Source organism: Lagopus muta, chromosome 5 (assembly GCF_023343835.1).
Source record: "Lagopus muta isolate bLagMut1 chromosome 5, bLagMut1 primary, whole genome shotgun sequence".
NCBI lineage: Eukaryota > Metazoa > Chordata > Aves > Galliformes > Phasianidae > Lagopus > Lagopus muta.
Genome location: NC_064437.1, coordinates 8,347,397 through 8,360,184, shown reverse-complemented (window position 1 = coordinate 8,360,184; position 12,788 = coordinate 8,347,397).

Here is a 12,788-nt window from a genome sequence, read left to right as displayed (position 1 = left end):
AATGCACACATCTGCCACCCCGACTCGGTGGGTGGGGGTGGAGGGGCTGTTTGCTCGGCAGCAGAAAGGACGCTTTCCATTGCCGTGACATCAACGATATAATTCTGACCGGCGGTGGAGATCCGGACGTGTCCCCCCACATTCCCCCAAAATGCCATTTTTTATATCTTCCCGAAGTGAGCGGTGAACTTCAGGTTTGGGTGGAGGCACTTCACCTGCATCACTGGATAGACAGCAGAAAACTGCTTTTTTAGGAAGAAAAAAACCCTAAAATTTATGGAACGATCAGAGCGTAATTGTGTCTTCCTCATACATATAGAGGAAAATGCAAAATTTCTGTATGTTGGGTATTTTCCCCCCTCTCCTTGCACCCCCTGAATATGTAGGGATACGCAATTAAAGAATATCGCCGTGCTTCTGCCCCCAAATCGTGGCTGTTTGCTTCAGAACAACTAAAATCACAACCCAGCTGGTTATGTTTTAAACAGCCAATGCATTAACTCCCTCCTCTTCTCCCTCTTTGCTTTTGAGAATTGGCTCCCACCTATTCGGACAGCGAAGTGAGCAGGGATGAAGGGTGTCAGGGACGAAGTGTGCTGGGGATGGGATATTTAATTTCAGATCGAATGAAGAGGAATAAAACTCCATCCTCTGAGGGTGGACAAGGGAGAAAAACTGTATTTACGGCAATACAGTGCAGGATGATTTATACCCGCCTCGAATTATAGTGGCAACGAGGTCTTAAGACAGTTACTTAACTAAATCAAGACCACTTCACCGGGTTTTGTGTTGTTTTGTTTTATTTTTTAGGTATGGGGCATCTTTTGGGAGGTTTGAAATGTCCCAGACATTGTCCAGGACTTTGTCCCCGACGCCAACCGCATTCGTGTGAGACCGAAAGGGGATTAACTTGTGAACTTTTAAAAATCAGAACTTAAATGAGAGGCAAATCTAGGCCACAGCTCATTGTGGGAACCGTTTCTTAAGCAATTAAAGCGAGAAGAAATTCCTCGCAGCCTTTTTCCTTAAAGCAGCTTTCTGAAGGATTTAAGGAGGACTAGTGTCCGGTCCATCAAGAAAGATTTAAACTGCACAGTGATATAGAAAATCTCCACTTGCTCTTATTTAAAGGGGCACTATCACCATTTCCATAAGACCCTTGACATTGTTTCTTTAATCTTGTTTATAAACTTAAACAGATTTAAAAAGTTTTTTTTTCTCTCCCCTGCCTCCTTCTTTTTTTTTTTCTTTCTCCCCCCGTGAATTCATTGAAAACATATTTGATGCAGCATTTGAAAAGAGACCAAAACAGGCTCACATTTAAGGATTTTCTGTTACTAAGAAGTCTCAAGCCACAGCTTGCGACATTTCTCCCTTTGCACTCGGAGGTTTGGAGGAAAGCAAGATTAGGAGGAAGAGGAATTTAAATTATTTTTTTTTTCTCCAGGGTCAGCTATGCAATAAAAGTTCCCTTTCCCCCACATGAGGAGGACGTGGAGCACCTTTTCCCCCAAACCGACTCCAACCTTTGCTGTTTGCACATTTTCTGTTGGCTGAGAGCAGAACTGCATTCCCCCAAACCTCCTGCAATGCCATTTCTTGCATCCCCTCCCTTCTCTCCCCTTGCCCCACTCCATTGCTGCTCTCTCCTTCACGAGTCCTTTTGCCTCAGCACACACTGGGGCTGTCCCTACCCATATTTAAAGGTCAGAATCTCATACAGTTTCCCCCCATCACAGCACTCAATGCACAGCTTTACAAAATACCTGCTAATCGTATCTAGCAAAACCAGTTGTTCCCCCTTAAGTCTTTAAAAGAAGAAGGGGAAAAAAGAAAAAAAGAAAACAACACAAAGCAAAAAACAATTGAACACCTTGGAGTCACCAAAGCTTTTGGTGCTTATAGCTAATTAATAGCCCTAATGATATTTTTCCAAGACCATGAATACATTATGTTTGCAATCCAAAAAGGCGTTAGCCCCATTCAAGGGTACTTCAACATCTGCTCATTTAAGGGCAATTAATCATTTTGATATATGGTTTAAAATTGACTGCTTCCAAGGGACTTTTTTTTTTTCTTTTTTTTTTTTTTCTTTTTTGACAAGAATAACAAAGCAATTTGCCAGGAGCCATCTTCTGGACATGTTATTAGCAGAGCCTTCATCTTAAAGAGGGTTTAAAAAAAAATCCTCAGATTTAGGTACCTGCTTTAAAGGGAACCAAACACCTCCTCACCCGCTTCCCTTCTCCCACCTCCTCCAGTGCTCCATCTGCCCTTTCATCTCCTGGATGAGAGCTGGAGATCTCTTCCCTCTTAGACCTTGTCTGGGATGTTTGTATCTGGATGGCAGAAGACATGATTTTATACTGTTTATTAATTTTGGGATGGCGAGCTGCATATCACAGATATGGGGAATCCTTCTTGGTCTTCTGCTCTTCCTTAATTATGATAACAACTATCCCATATATCCCACTATCCCACTGTAGGGCTCTACAGTGCTATAGGTTGGAGTGTGGATGCTTTGTTTTCCCTCATTGGCTTCATCCAAGGGAATTTCTTGCTATGAACTGCAGTTTGTAACCACCATAAACCATTTCTTAGTTTAGCCCATTTTTTTTAAAATACCTGTAAGGAATCAAATCTACCAAGAGTATTAGGTGAAAACAGCCAAAGAGATCAATTTTTTCAGCCTCTGGTTCCTGCTAAAAGTGTTAGCTGGGAGAATGTAAAGGGGAAGTCTCTCCCGTGCAGGGAATTTAAAGTATAGTTGTGACGGGCAGATCTGCTTACTTATTTATTCTGTGAATCCCAGCTGTGCTCAGAGGTTGCCGCCGGACCAGGCTCTGCTTGAGCCTGGGATGAAGCAGGATGGTGAGCTCCCAGGGCAGGGGGTGTGAGCAGAGAGGTGGTGGGAAAGGCAAGGAGCTGGACCAGGCCTGGTGGCAGCACTGGTGTGGAGGTGATGCTCGGGAACAGCTTGGTGCTGGGGTTGTCATTCCCATGGGAACACCTCACACCCAGGCTGCTCTTTGATTTAAAATGATATTTATAAAGCCTAGAAGAGAAGTGTGGGCAGTTCTGATTTGTTTCCACTGCCACAATGTTGTTGGGTATGAAACACCTCCTTTCTCCTCTGATGATGGGGCCCTATGGACAGTGGACCTCCCCCAGGTGATACAGGGGAAGATGTGGGAATGGGGGAGTGGAAGCTTCAACCACCACATTGCCAAAAAGACCTTTTCTAGCTGCTTGATTTTGAGTTCTTCTTAGGAAAGTGTTTTTCACATACTGGACTTGAGTAACACCAAACCGTTCCAGACCCTTCACCTCTGTATGCTGCTGAGAATCTGAAAATGCACCACTGTTCAGCCACAGTTGAGGAGCTTGAGCAGAGGCTGAAGGGTCAACCCATCCTCTTCTGCTGGAGGAAGAGCCAGGAAATCTGCTCTGTCCCTACTCAAGGGGTGGGCAATGGGACGGTGTTCTCTGGTGGGCCTGTCTCCCATTGATTAACTTGGGGGGAAAATACCTCCTAGTGCTTTACAAGCATCACGCTGTGTGTCCAGTGTGGACAGTGTCAGCCCTTGCTGTCTTAGCCTGAGCCCAAAAGAGAAAGCCCAAGCTCTCTCTGCAGTACCCAGCCATGTAGGCAATTGCCATTTGTTGTCAGATTTGCTCCCTTTGTGAATTATGCCATGCACCCACCTGTACGGCTGTAAGTAATGAGAGCAAAGAAGTTTCTGACCCAACCTCACATCTCTGAAGCCAAAGGTGGGCTTTACCATTGTCACTACAGACCCATCCCTTATCTTATCCCTTATCCCTTATCCCTTAGCACATCACAGAACTGGATCTCCCCACCCATCTTATTATGAAAAAATCCACTTCTTGGTCTCTTGGCCACCAATGAGATCTCTGCCTATTCTGGCAGCATAGCTGGATGCAGTTTCCTTGGTGTGCATCCGAAGTAATTTATTCAAAAGCGATGGTATTTATCTAGATTTACATCATTTAGCACTAAGTTCGGTCCTTCAGTAACGGATGCTCAAATGCATGACTGCATTTATTTCCTACCTACCTCTGAGCAAAATGATAGATATGTTTCCTGGGGGATAAAATCCATCTCCCAGGCACAAAGCTGGGCTGGCCATGTTTTCTGCAGGAGAAATTTCAAGGACATGAGAGAGCTGGGAAAAGTGATCTCTCCCTCCTAGAGCACAGCATTCATCCCAGTGGCTGCCTCCAGGAGTGCTACTGGGATTGTGGTTCTAATCTGTGTGTTGCATTCTGAGCATCTAGAAGAAGCATTCCTACCCAATTTCTCCTATCAGAGACCACTGTAGCTTAGTTGCCATCATGGGGATGCCTCCATGAGTGCCAGCCCACCATGATGCCAACCCCTGTGCCACCCCATTTCCCCAGTGGAGGACAGAGGAGGGGAAAGGAAAACGAGCCCTATGCAGGTTTGGGAGGCACCTGACATGAAATATGTTAGGTAAACACCTTATTAGAAATGATTTACCATCCCTCTACCTCTCTCAACTGCATATAACTCTATCTCCAGACTATTATAGTATCAAATATATTTTACAAAAGTTTTACCTACAGGTGACTTGCTCTTTATTATTGGAAGTAGGCAAAATCAATACTTTAGTAACTAGAAGATAATTTATTTTGCTTTTTGAAGCATTTTTCAACAGTGGGAGAGCAGCTAAACCCTGCGAAGCTATGATTAAGAACCGCAAACCCTACCTTCCTTCCCTTCTCTCCCTCCTAACCCATTTATTGACTTAAATAGGTAATTTCCAAACCCAGAACAACATCCCAAATAGCCACTGCTGGAGTATGGTTTTCTTTCTCTTTTTTAGTTTTATTTTTTATTTCTATTTTTCCCTTGCAGACAGATAATTCTTTAAACTTGGGTAATTTCAAGGGGGAATCAACTTAATATAAATGTACCTGTCACTGGTTGAAATAGAAGCAGATTCTGGCCTTTCAATAAGGCCACTTCTGCAGTCCCACACTGGGGAAAAATCAAAAATTGCTGGGAACTGATAATGCATTCCTACAGCGACGCAGCCCTGATGGAGTTCAGTCAGGCCAAATACCCTGCCTGGTTTTATGCGTTTATTTTACCTTCTGATTTGTTTTGAAGGTCATCTGATGCAAAGAGGTTTTGCGAAGAAATGCTTGTTTTTTAAGGTTTGTCCCTAAGTTGTGCTGCCCCACTGCCTGCTGGCCACGGTGTCTGCAGCCCATAGGGCTCAACCACTGAATTCATCTCAGGGAGATGGAATATCTGTGTGGTCACTGTAAGGTCAGCCAGCTCAGTAGGGTCCTGTCCCCATCCCGTGCTCCAGCAGTGGGAATGAGTTGCCAGGTTTATGGAGCTTCCTATGTCTACAGTGATCTGTGCTCCCCAGTTCATGAGTTGCTGTCACAGGGGGAAATGCAGACTATTTCCCCTAAAAAGAACAGGAGAGGTGGATCTCATTCAGGAGTTCTCTCTGCATTTGAACATTGGCAATTTTTTTTTAAGTGTTGCAAAATCTATACTTACAAGTCAAGAAAAATAAAACCGGACCAGAACATATTGAGAGATAAGATTGCAAGGCAGTGTTCTGAAGAGCGAGGCAGATCAAAGTGTTGTGAACGTGTATAAAACCTCAGGTTTTTGGAGGATAGCCTGCAAATGTGCCCTTGCTTGGAAAGCCCACTTGAGAAGCACTGAAGATGCACAGCACAGAGCTTGGTGCGGACATGAAAGGATGCTGTTACATGGGGTTTTTCTGCTCCTTCTCTGTCACTTAAGACTAAAGGCAGAGCTGATCCAGGACCTGGTGCTGGATGGTGCAGTGCAGATATTGTATGGACATGTGCCCAGGTGGAAGCATCTCCCAGAGATGGGAAGGCTGAAGGTCACCATTGAGCACCAAGTCCAATTTCTTCCTTGTTGTCCAAGCCTCACCTTTCCCCCACTCTTCTAGATGTAAGAACCTTTCCAATCTGAGCCATTCTATGATCCTCTTGTCAACTGGTGCTGAATTTTCCTCATTTTGGGGAGGAAAGCTCGTGGGGAGGCTGGGAGGTGGCATTCAGGCTGTCTCACAGCACGCACTCTGCAGTTCACTGTTCCCACCAGGTCTGGCCATCTTGCATGCATGACATGTCCAGCAACGTTTGTGTCAGGGGGTTTAAACTTTAGATCTGTGTGACCAAGGAATTCCCAATTCTGCTGCATGTGTTCCCCTGTCTCTCCCGCTCCCCCCGTCTTTCTCTTGGCTGTGAAACAGCACAAGGAGACTCTTTGTATGCTCCTAATCCTGAAGCAACACAGCTTTAGCAACATCCAGGGATAAAAGCACCATCAAACCACAACTTTATGGGGGCAAATCTCCTCTAATCCCTCGCTTTAGCTAAACAAAGCTTCTTGCCCTAATCCGCTATCGCTTTAAAAAAAAAAAAAAAGCTCAGATTTTGTTTTTAGTAAGAAGATGATCCAAAGGACTAATTTTAAGAGAGACTAACCAACTCTGACAGCTTCTAAAATAGACGACAAGAAAATAGATGCAAACTTCCCTCTCAATTCAAGGGTTTTCAGGCTATGCAATACGAAAAATATCCAGGGTTTAACTGCTTTCCTTTAAGCTCACTCTTATTGTATTAAATGCTCTGACCAACTCAGATTCAAATCACCAGGCCTAAATGCCATTTGATCTTTAAAAAGAGAGTTAAAAAGTGTGCATATTATTCCCAGGAAGGCAGTCCAAGGAAAATCAATTATCATAAACAAGGATTATATTACACACACAGTCAATATCGAAAAACAAACATGATGCTGATAATAGGCTGTGGAAGTGGCTCACATCTGGAGCCCTTTTGACTGCAATAAAGACAGTTCCTTATTAATTTAAGGGTGTGTGTGAGTAATGTAGTAGCTAGTAGTAACTGAGCTCTTAAGCAGTCAGACCAAGCTTTGACTCCAAAGCTGAAGCAAATCTTGACTTTTTCTACTTTTTTTCCTCCTGTAGGAAATAGGAAAAGAATCAAAACTTGGCATGGGGTTTTGGGGTCTGTATGTGGCTTAGAATTGCTTGGTTTCATATGTGGGAAAATGCTAGGCTGAGGGAGCAACAGGGAACAGCTGCAAGGGTGCTGCGGGAAACCCATTGATTTCTTCCTCTGGTTTATGTCTCTATAATTCTCAGGTTAGGGGTTTTGGGTTTCCTTCAGCGTCTGGTCTGGCACTCAGCAATCTGGAGGAAGAGGAAAGAACACCTCTAGGAACACTGAGGGTGTTATGGTATCATCATTTTGTCTTTACACCTGCTTTACACCAGAGGAGCAGGTCAAATTACACCCAGCTTTTCATCATGTCCAATACAGACTGAACACCTTGCTGATGTCAGAAGAAAAGGGACACTGCCATGGCTCTGCTCTTCTGCATACCTTGGCTGGTAGGGAAGGTTGTGTGAGTGCTCACCCACCTGCTCCACGCTCTGGTTCCACCTCAGAGCACCAATGGGACCTCTTCTGATCACAGAGTCTTCCCTCAGGCACAAAAATATATTCGTGTCCCCATGGGAATTCCATTGCTTTGCAATGTGGTTTGGTGAAAGTCTCTCTGGGAAGTCAGAATTATCCACAATAACATTGGTGTGACGTCAAAGGACATGAGTAAATAATGCATATGGCATGAGCAGGGAATGGGATGGAACTGTGGCTGTGGGAATATGCTGACATAACATAAAAGCAGAAGTTAAATAAAGCGAGGGAACTCCCCCTCACGTGGCAACTTGCTGAAATGTGTCACTTTTGATGCCCAGCGCCCTGAGAAAATCTGTGCAGATTCTTTGGATATTTTCCTGTTCTGAAAGGTTGTTGAGCACAACATCTTCTCACCACGTGTTGGCTGATCACTGTCAGATGGGAAGCGATCCTGCCTTCATGCGCTCAGAGCAGCCCCACGGACTCAGATCCCAGGACCATCATCACCTTTGAGCAAACCAGCTGGTGATCTCCAAGATGCTCTACCTGCTACGCTGGTGCCATGTTGGTGCCCATCAGATGCCTCTGACCCACTGCATATCTGCAAGGAGGAGCAAGAACCCAAAGTGCCTGAGCATAGGAGCTTTGTCCTTGACCAAAGAGACGTGTATAATCTTTGCTAAGCTCCCCCAGGACAACCAGCTTTTCTCTGCTGAGCCACACAGAAAGGGCCCTTTTGATGTCTGCCCGGCGTGGCGGGGTGTGTTTGCATGCCGATGGCGAATGAAATTGGTAAACATCATTTCTCAACGAAAATCTCCAAAGTTCATATCCTTTCATCCTGAAAGTTTCCCTTTCTCATTGACCTGTGCCCAGAAATGACTCCTGATTTGAATAGTAAATAGTAGCCGTCTTTCCCTCTGCGGCTAAGCTGTTTTCTTTTCTTTCTCCCAAAGAGAGGTGGTATCTTTTCATGATGATCTTCAGAGCAGCCATGCTGCTGTGGAGGAGAAGGGAAGGTGATGGAGATGGCCCATGGTGGATGCCCCCAGCCTGGCTTTTGCAAAGAGACTTTGACTGCCCTGCTTTTTTCCTATGCAGAGCTGGACAGCAATGATTTTTCACTGGTAACAACATGTCATGGCACAGGGCTGAGTTTTTTTGGAGGCAGACATTGGGTTGGCTGACACAGAGGGTGAACATCCAGCGATGGGCTGATTTTGCAGCATCTCGTGTCACCTGCTGATGATTTGGAATAGAGAAACCCCAGTGGAGGAGAAGGATGCTCTGTTCAACACTTCCAACATCGGATTATCTCCCTTGGAGCAAACATAAACAATGCATCCCATTGCACACCTTTGCATACCATCGCACCCCATCACACTCCATTGCATCCCATTGCATCCTATCCCATCGCATCTCATTGCATCCTGCTGCCCATGTGCAGAGCAGGGATGAGCCGCCAGGTCACAGCTAACACCCAATAGTCATTTCCAGAAGATAGAATCAGTTGGAATTAAGCTATGGAATGCAATAATTGGATTATTTTTGCAAAATATTTTCCCTCCCTGTTGGCCTTTGGGCAAGCTGTGATTGTCATATGCCAGGTTGGGGGCATCCACCATGGGCCATCTCCATCACCTGCCCTTCTCCTCCATATGGGCTTCGGCTTTCCCAAAATGACTGTAGAAAGTTAGTGGTCATAAGGGGCTCTGGAGAGCTCAGCTCAGAGCTGTGGAGGTAATGGGATGTTTTCTGTCCCTCAAATGGAGCAGCCTGGGAATGTTTCCACAGGTCACTGGTGCTTTGCCTTTTCAGTGCTCTTCCACTGGAGCTGGACAATAGGGAAAGCGCCTTCATTTGCTTTTGTGCTAATGAAGTCAAACAAGCATCAGGGAACTTGCAGTGGGGCTTGGTCTTACAGGTTTGATCTTTACTAAAAAAAAAAGAAAAAAAAAGGAATGTTTCTTTGGGTAAAGCATCTGTTTGGCTGAGGGCATCTCGTTCAGTTTCAAAAGCAGAGCAGTGACTGGGAGTAAAGGAAATTTGATTCGACCCTACATTATTTCCCCATTTTGGCAGGAGTGGGATGCAGCAACACACAGTGTGAGCTCCTTGCTGGCACTGTTTTCTGAAACAGAAGTTGTCAAAACCTAAAGCCTGGACAGTAGTCCCGTGTGCCCTCCACTCTCAGATCTCTAGATCTAGAAGCTTAGTGATGGTACAGGACTTTCCCTTTTGACATTGAATCAAACCTCAGGATGGGACCTACGTAGCATTTTAATAGCCTGAAAACCAGGCTTTGTGAGATTATAAGCTCCACTCCTTTGTTGTCTATATATGAAGCTGAAATCTGCAGGGTTCGCTGTATTACCACGGCTGTGATACAGCTTCTATTTTTTACCCAGACAAAATGACAGGACACAGAGTTTCAGCCCCAGGTTTCAGATCCCAGAGCATCCAGCTCTCTTCTGCAGGGCTTTCTACTTCCTATTGCCTTTCTTAATACTTGATGTGAATATCTCATAAATACCCTGCAAAAAGCAAGCCAGCAGCAAACCCAAACACAGCTCCATTGCAGCAAATGCTGGAAGAAATAAATTGAGCTGAAAAATCCCTGTCTTGTTTTTTTGTTATATTTCTTTCTCTTGGATAAGGCAGTGGAAGGAGGAAAAATTAAAATCCCTTGGTTGCAAAAATGCCTTCAGTCAAGTTCTCTCTCTTACTGACAGCTCAGTTCCAGCTACAGGAGTCTTAATGATATTTTGGCCATAATGCCAAGAGAAGCAAGAAAGCCCCTTCAGACACTTGGAGCTTTCACCTGACTGGAGCAGTAAGTAGACAGCTGAAATGAATCTTTGAACTCAAGCAGGGGAAAAATAGTTTGCTGTGGCATCCCTCCTTCCCATGTCTGGATGTGCAGATGCAGCAGGCACTGCTTGAGGCTGTCCCCTGTGAGGTGGTTGGGATGGGAGGATGCAATCACCCTGCAAGCTTGGTGCTAGATCAGGAGGGCTTGCTCTTCTTTCCCTGGTCTGGAGGTGTGTTGTCAGGATGTGGTCATCAGCAAGATGTATTTCTGCAGACTCCCATGGAAAGGAAGTAGTTGGATGTCTCATCAACAGCAATCAGTCCTGGTGCCACCAGATGCTGGTGATGCATCAGATGTGGGCTGTGACACCTTATGGGATGAAATGTCAGAGGTCTGTATCAAATGGAGATTGAACTAGGGGAAAAGGATCTGCTTTCCTCTTAACAACCTCTAGGGTGTCCTAGAGAATACAGCACTCCACTGGTCCAGATGGACTGGTATGCTTTCACCAGCCTTACTAAGCCCTCAGTGGTTGTGTTCAGCAAATACCTGGGGAATGACCTGAAGAATGACCCAGGATCTGTCCCAGAGTTAGAGATGTATACTGCTTTTTTCTGCTGCTGACACCAAACCTCCAGTCTGCTTCTAATGGCAATCCTATTTTTGCAGCAACCCTATGGTGATAATACAGCATTGTCCTCATGGGCCTCCAGCTTTCAATGGACAGAGGTAAAGTGATACCATTGTAGAGACCACATATCCCTCTGCTTCTCTGCCCTAACAGCATATCAGAGAAATCTCTTCTTTTGCCCACCTCTTCCTTGTGTCCTCCATGGGGACAGGGCTACTAGCCCATCTGTAGAGGCAAAGCCCCAATCCAAGGAGAGCTGTGTTCTGCTTGCTCAATGAAATGGGAAAAACAAAATAAAACAAAACAAACAAACAAACAAACAAACAAAACCAGAATCTTTTACCCCTTAATCAAAGTCTTAATCCATATGTTTTATTTGTCTTTAAACTCCAGCTGGAACCGCTTGCATCCCTCTCCCAGCTATTGCCTGATCCTAAGTAATAAGCACTAATGTCTGAGCTTCAAAAATCACTTGCAATGTTGCAGCCTGGTAAAGCCATCTGGCTGAAATCTGTCAGGATTTATTTTCCATTGAAAGTTTCTCTCTGGGCAGCTCTGATGCTGTCTTTCGTTATCACGGAGAGATGATCATGTTAAACTAATTACAGGGAATAGCTGGCGACAAATTCCTCTTTAAACTGCAATCTTTTTTTAAAATCAGAACTAAGGTCATTCTCTAGGGCTCTGATTTTGGAATCTCCCTGGCAGCAGTTGTTAGCTAGGCTGAAATATTTACAAATGTGTATACTGTCTTTTACTCCCACTTTGAATGAATAAGCAGAGATTTGTTTTCTAGGCTCAAATTCTCCATCATCTTATAAGTACCAAGTATTGTTCCCATGTACTTCCTCCACCATGAGGGGTGGGTGAGAAGGGCTTTCAAACAAGTCAGGGTGCTTTTTTTTTTAGTGTAATTAACAGTCCCTACACTGCTCAGAGAATCTCCTCACCATGCAGTTTGTGTCCCTGCAGTGAATGGCAGATGGGCTGGAAGGAGTCACCCAGACATGGGAGGGGTGGCTTCATACTTCAAAAATCATTTTCCTGTGATGTGATATGATGCAATGTAATGTTTGAGCTTACTGCTATGTCCCTAGGATGTCACTTGGTACAACTGCCTCCACGCATGCGAACAGGAGCAACTGGAGTCCTTCCCTTAGGGCTTACACAAATACACTATATTTAATAAGAGTTAATCCTTTTAACACAGTTGCTGGCCTTGCCTTTTGAAATTGGATTAAGATTGATGCACTATAAAGAGTTTTTGATGCCAATGAATTCAACCTGTTCTAGAAAATGGAAGTTGTAAACATGGTACGGATGCTAAGATCATCCTGGCCCTAGGAGATGGCCTTGAGAAGAGCCTTTGTCACACCTCTTGTTCAGCAAGACCCAGAGCAAATCTGCAAATGTGAGCGGGGCTATCAGGAGTTTAGCTGGTTCTCTGCCATCCTCGGAGGTATAATTCAGTGGGAGTGAAAACTCAGCTTGTGAAAGTGTCCTGAAGAGGAAAAATACCAGCACCAAGTGATTGGAGAAGTCAAGCTCAGATGCAGCCTTGAGACTGAGTAAAACTGTTGTATATCCAAACTATTATGGGAAAGAAATTGTAAGCATCGTCATGGGGTTGGGCACCCAGTGCTGAGTTGCTGATGGGCAGCTGGAAATTGGCTACCTTCATGCCTTTTCTAATGTCCTTTACTTTTCAAAGTACTAAGGGAAGGGACATGTTTGTTTAGCCTTCTCTGTTCTGCCATATTGTTTGTAATATGAAGCCATATAATTAAAATTGGGATATCCCACCCTATTGATAGGCATGGTCAGTCCCAGATCCTTTCCCCCTCTATGGCAGAGGCA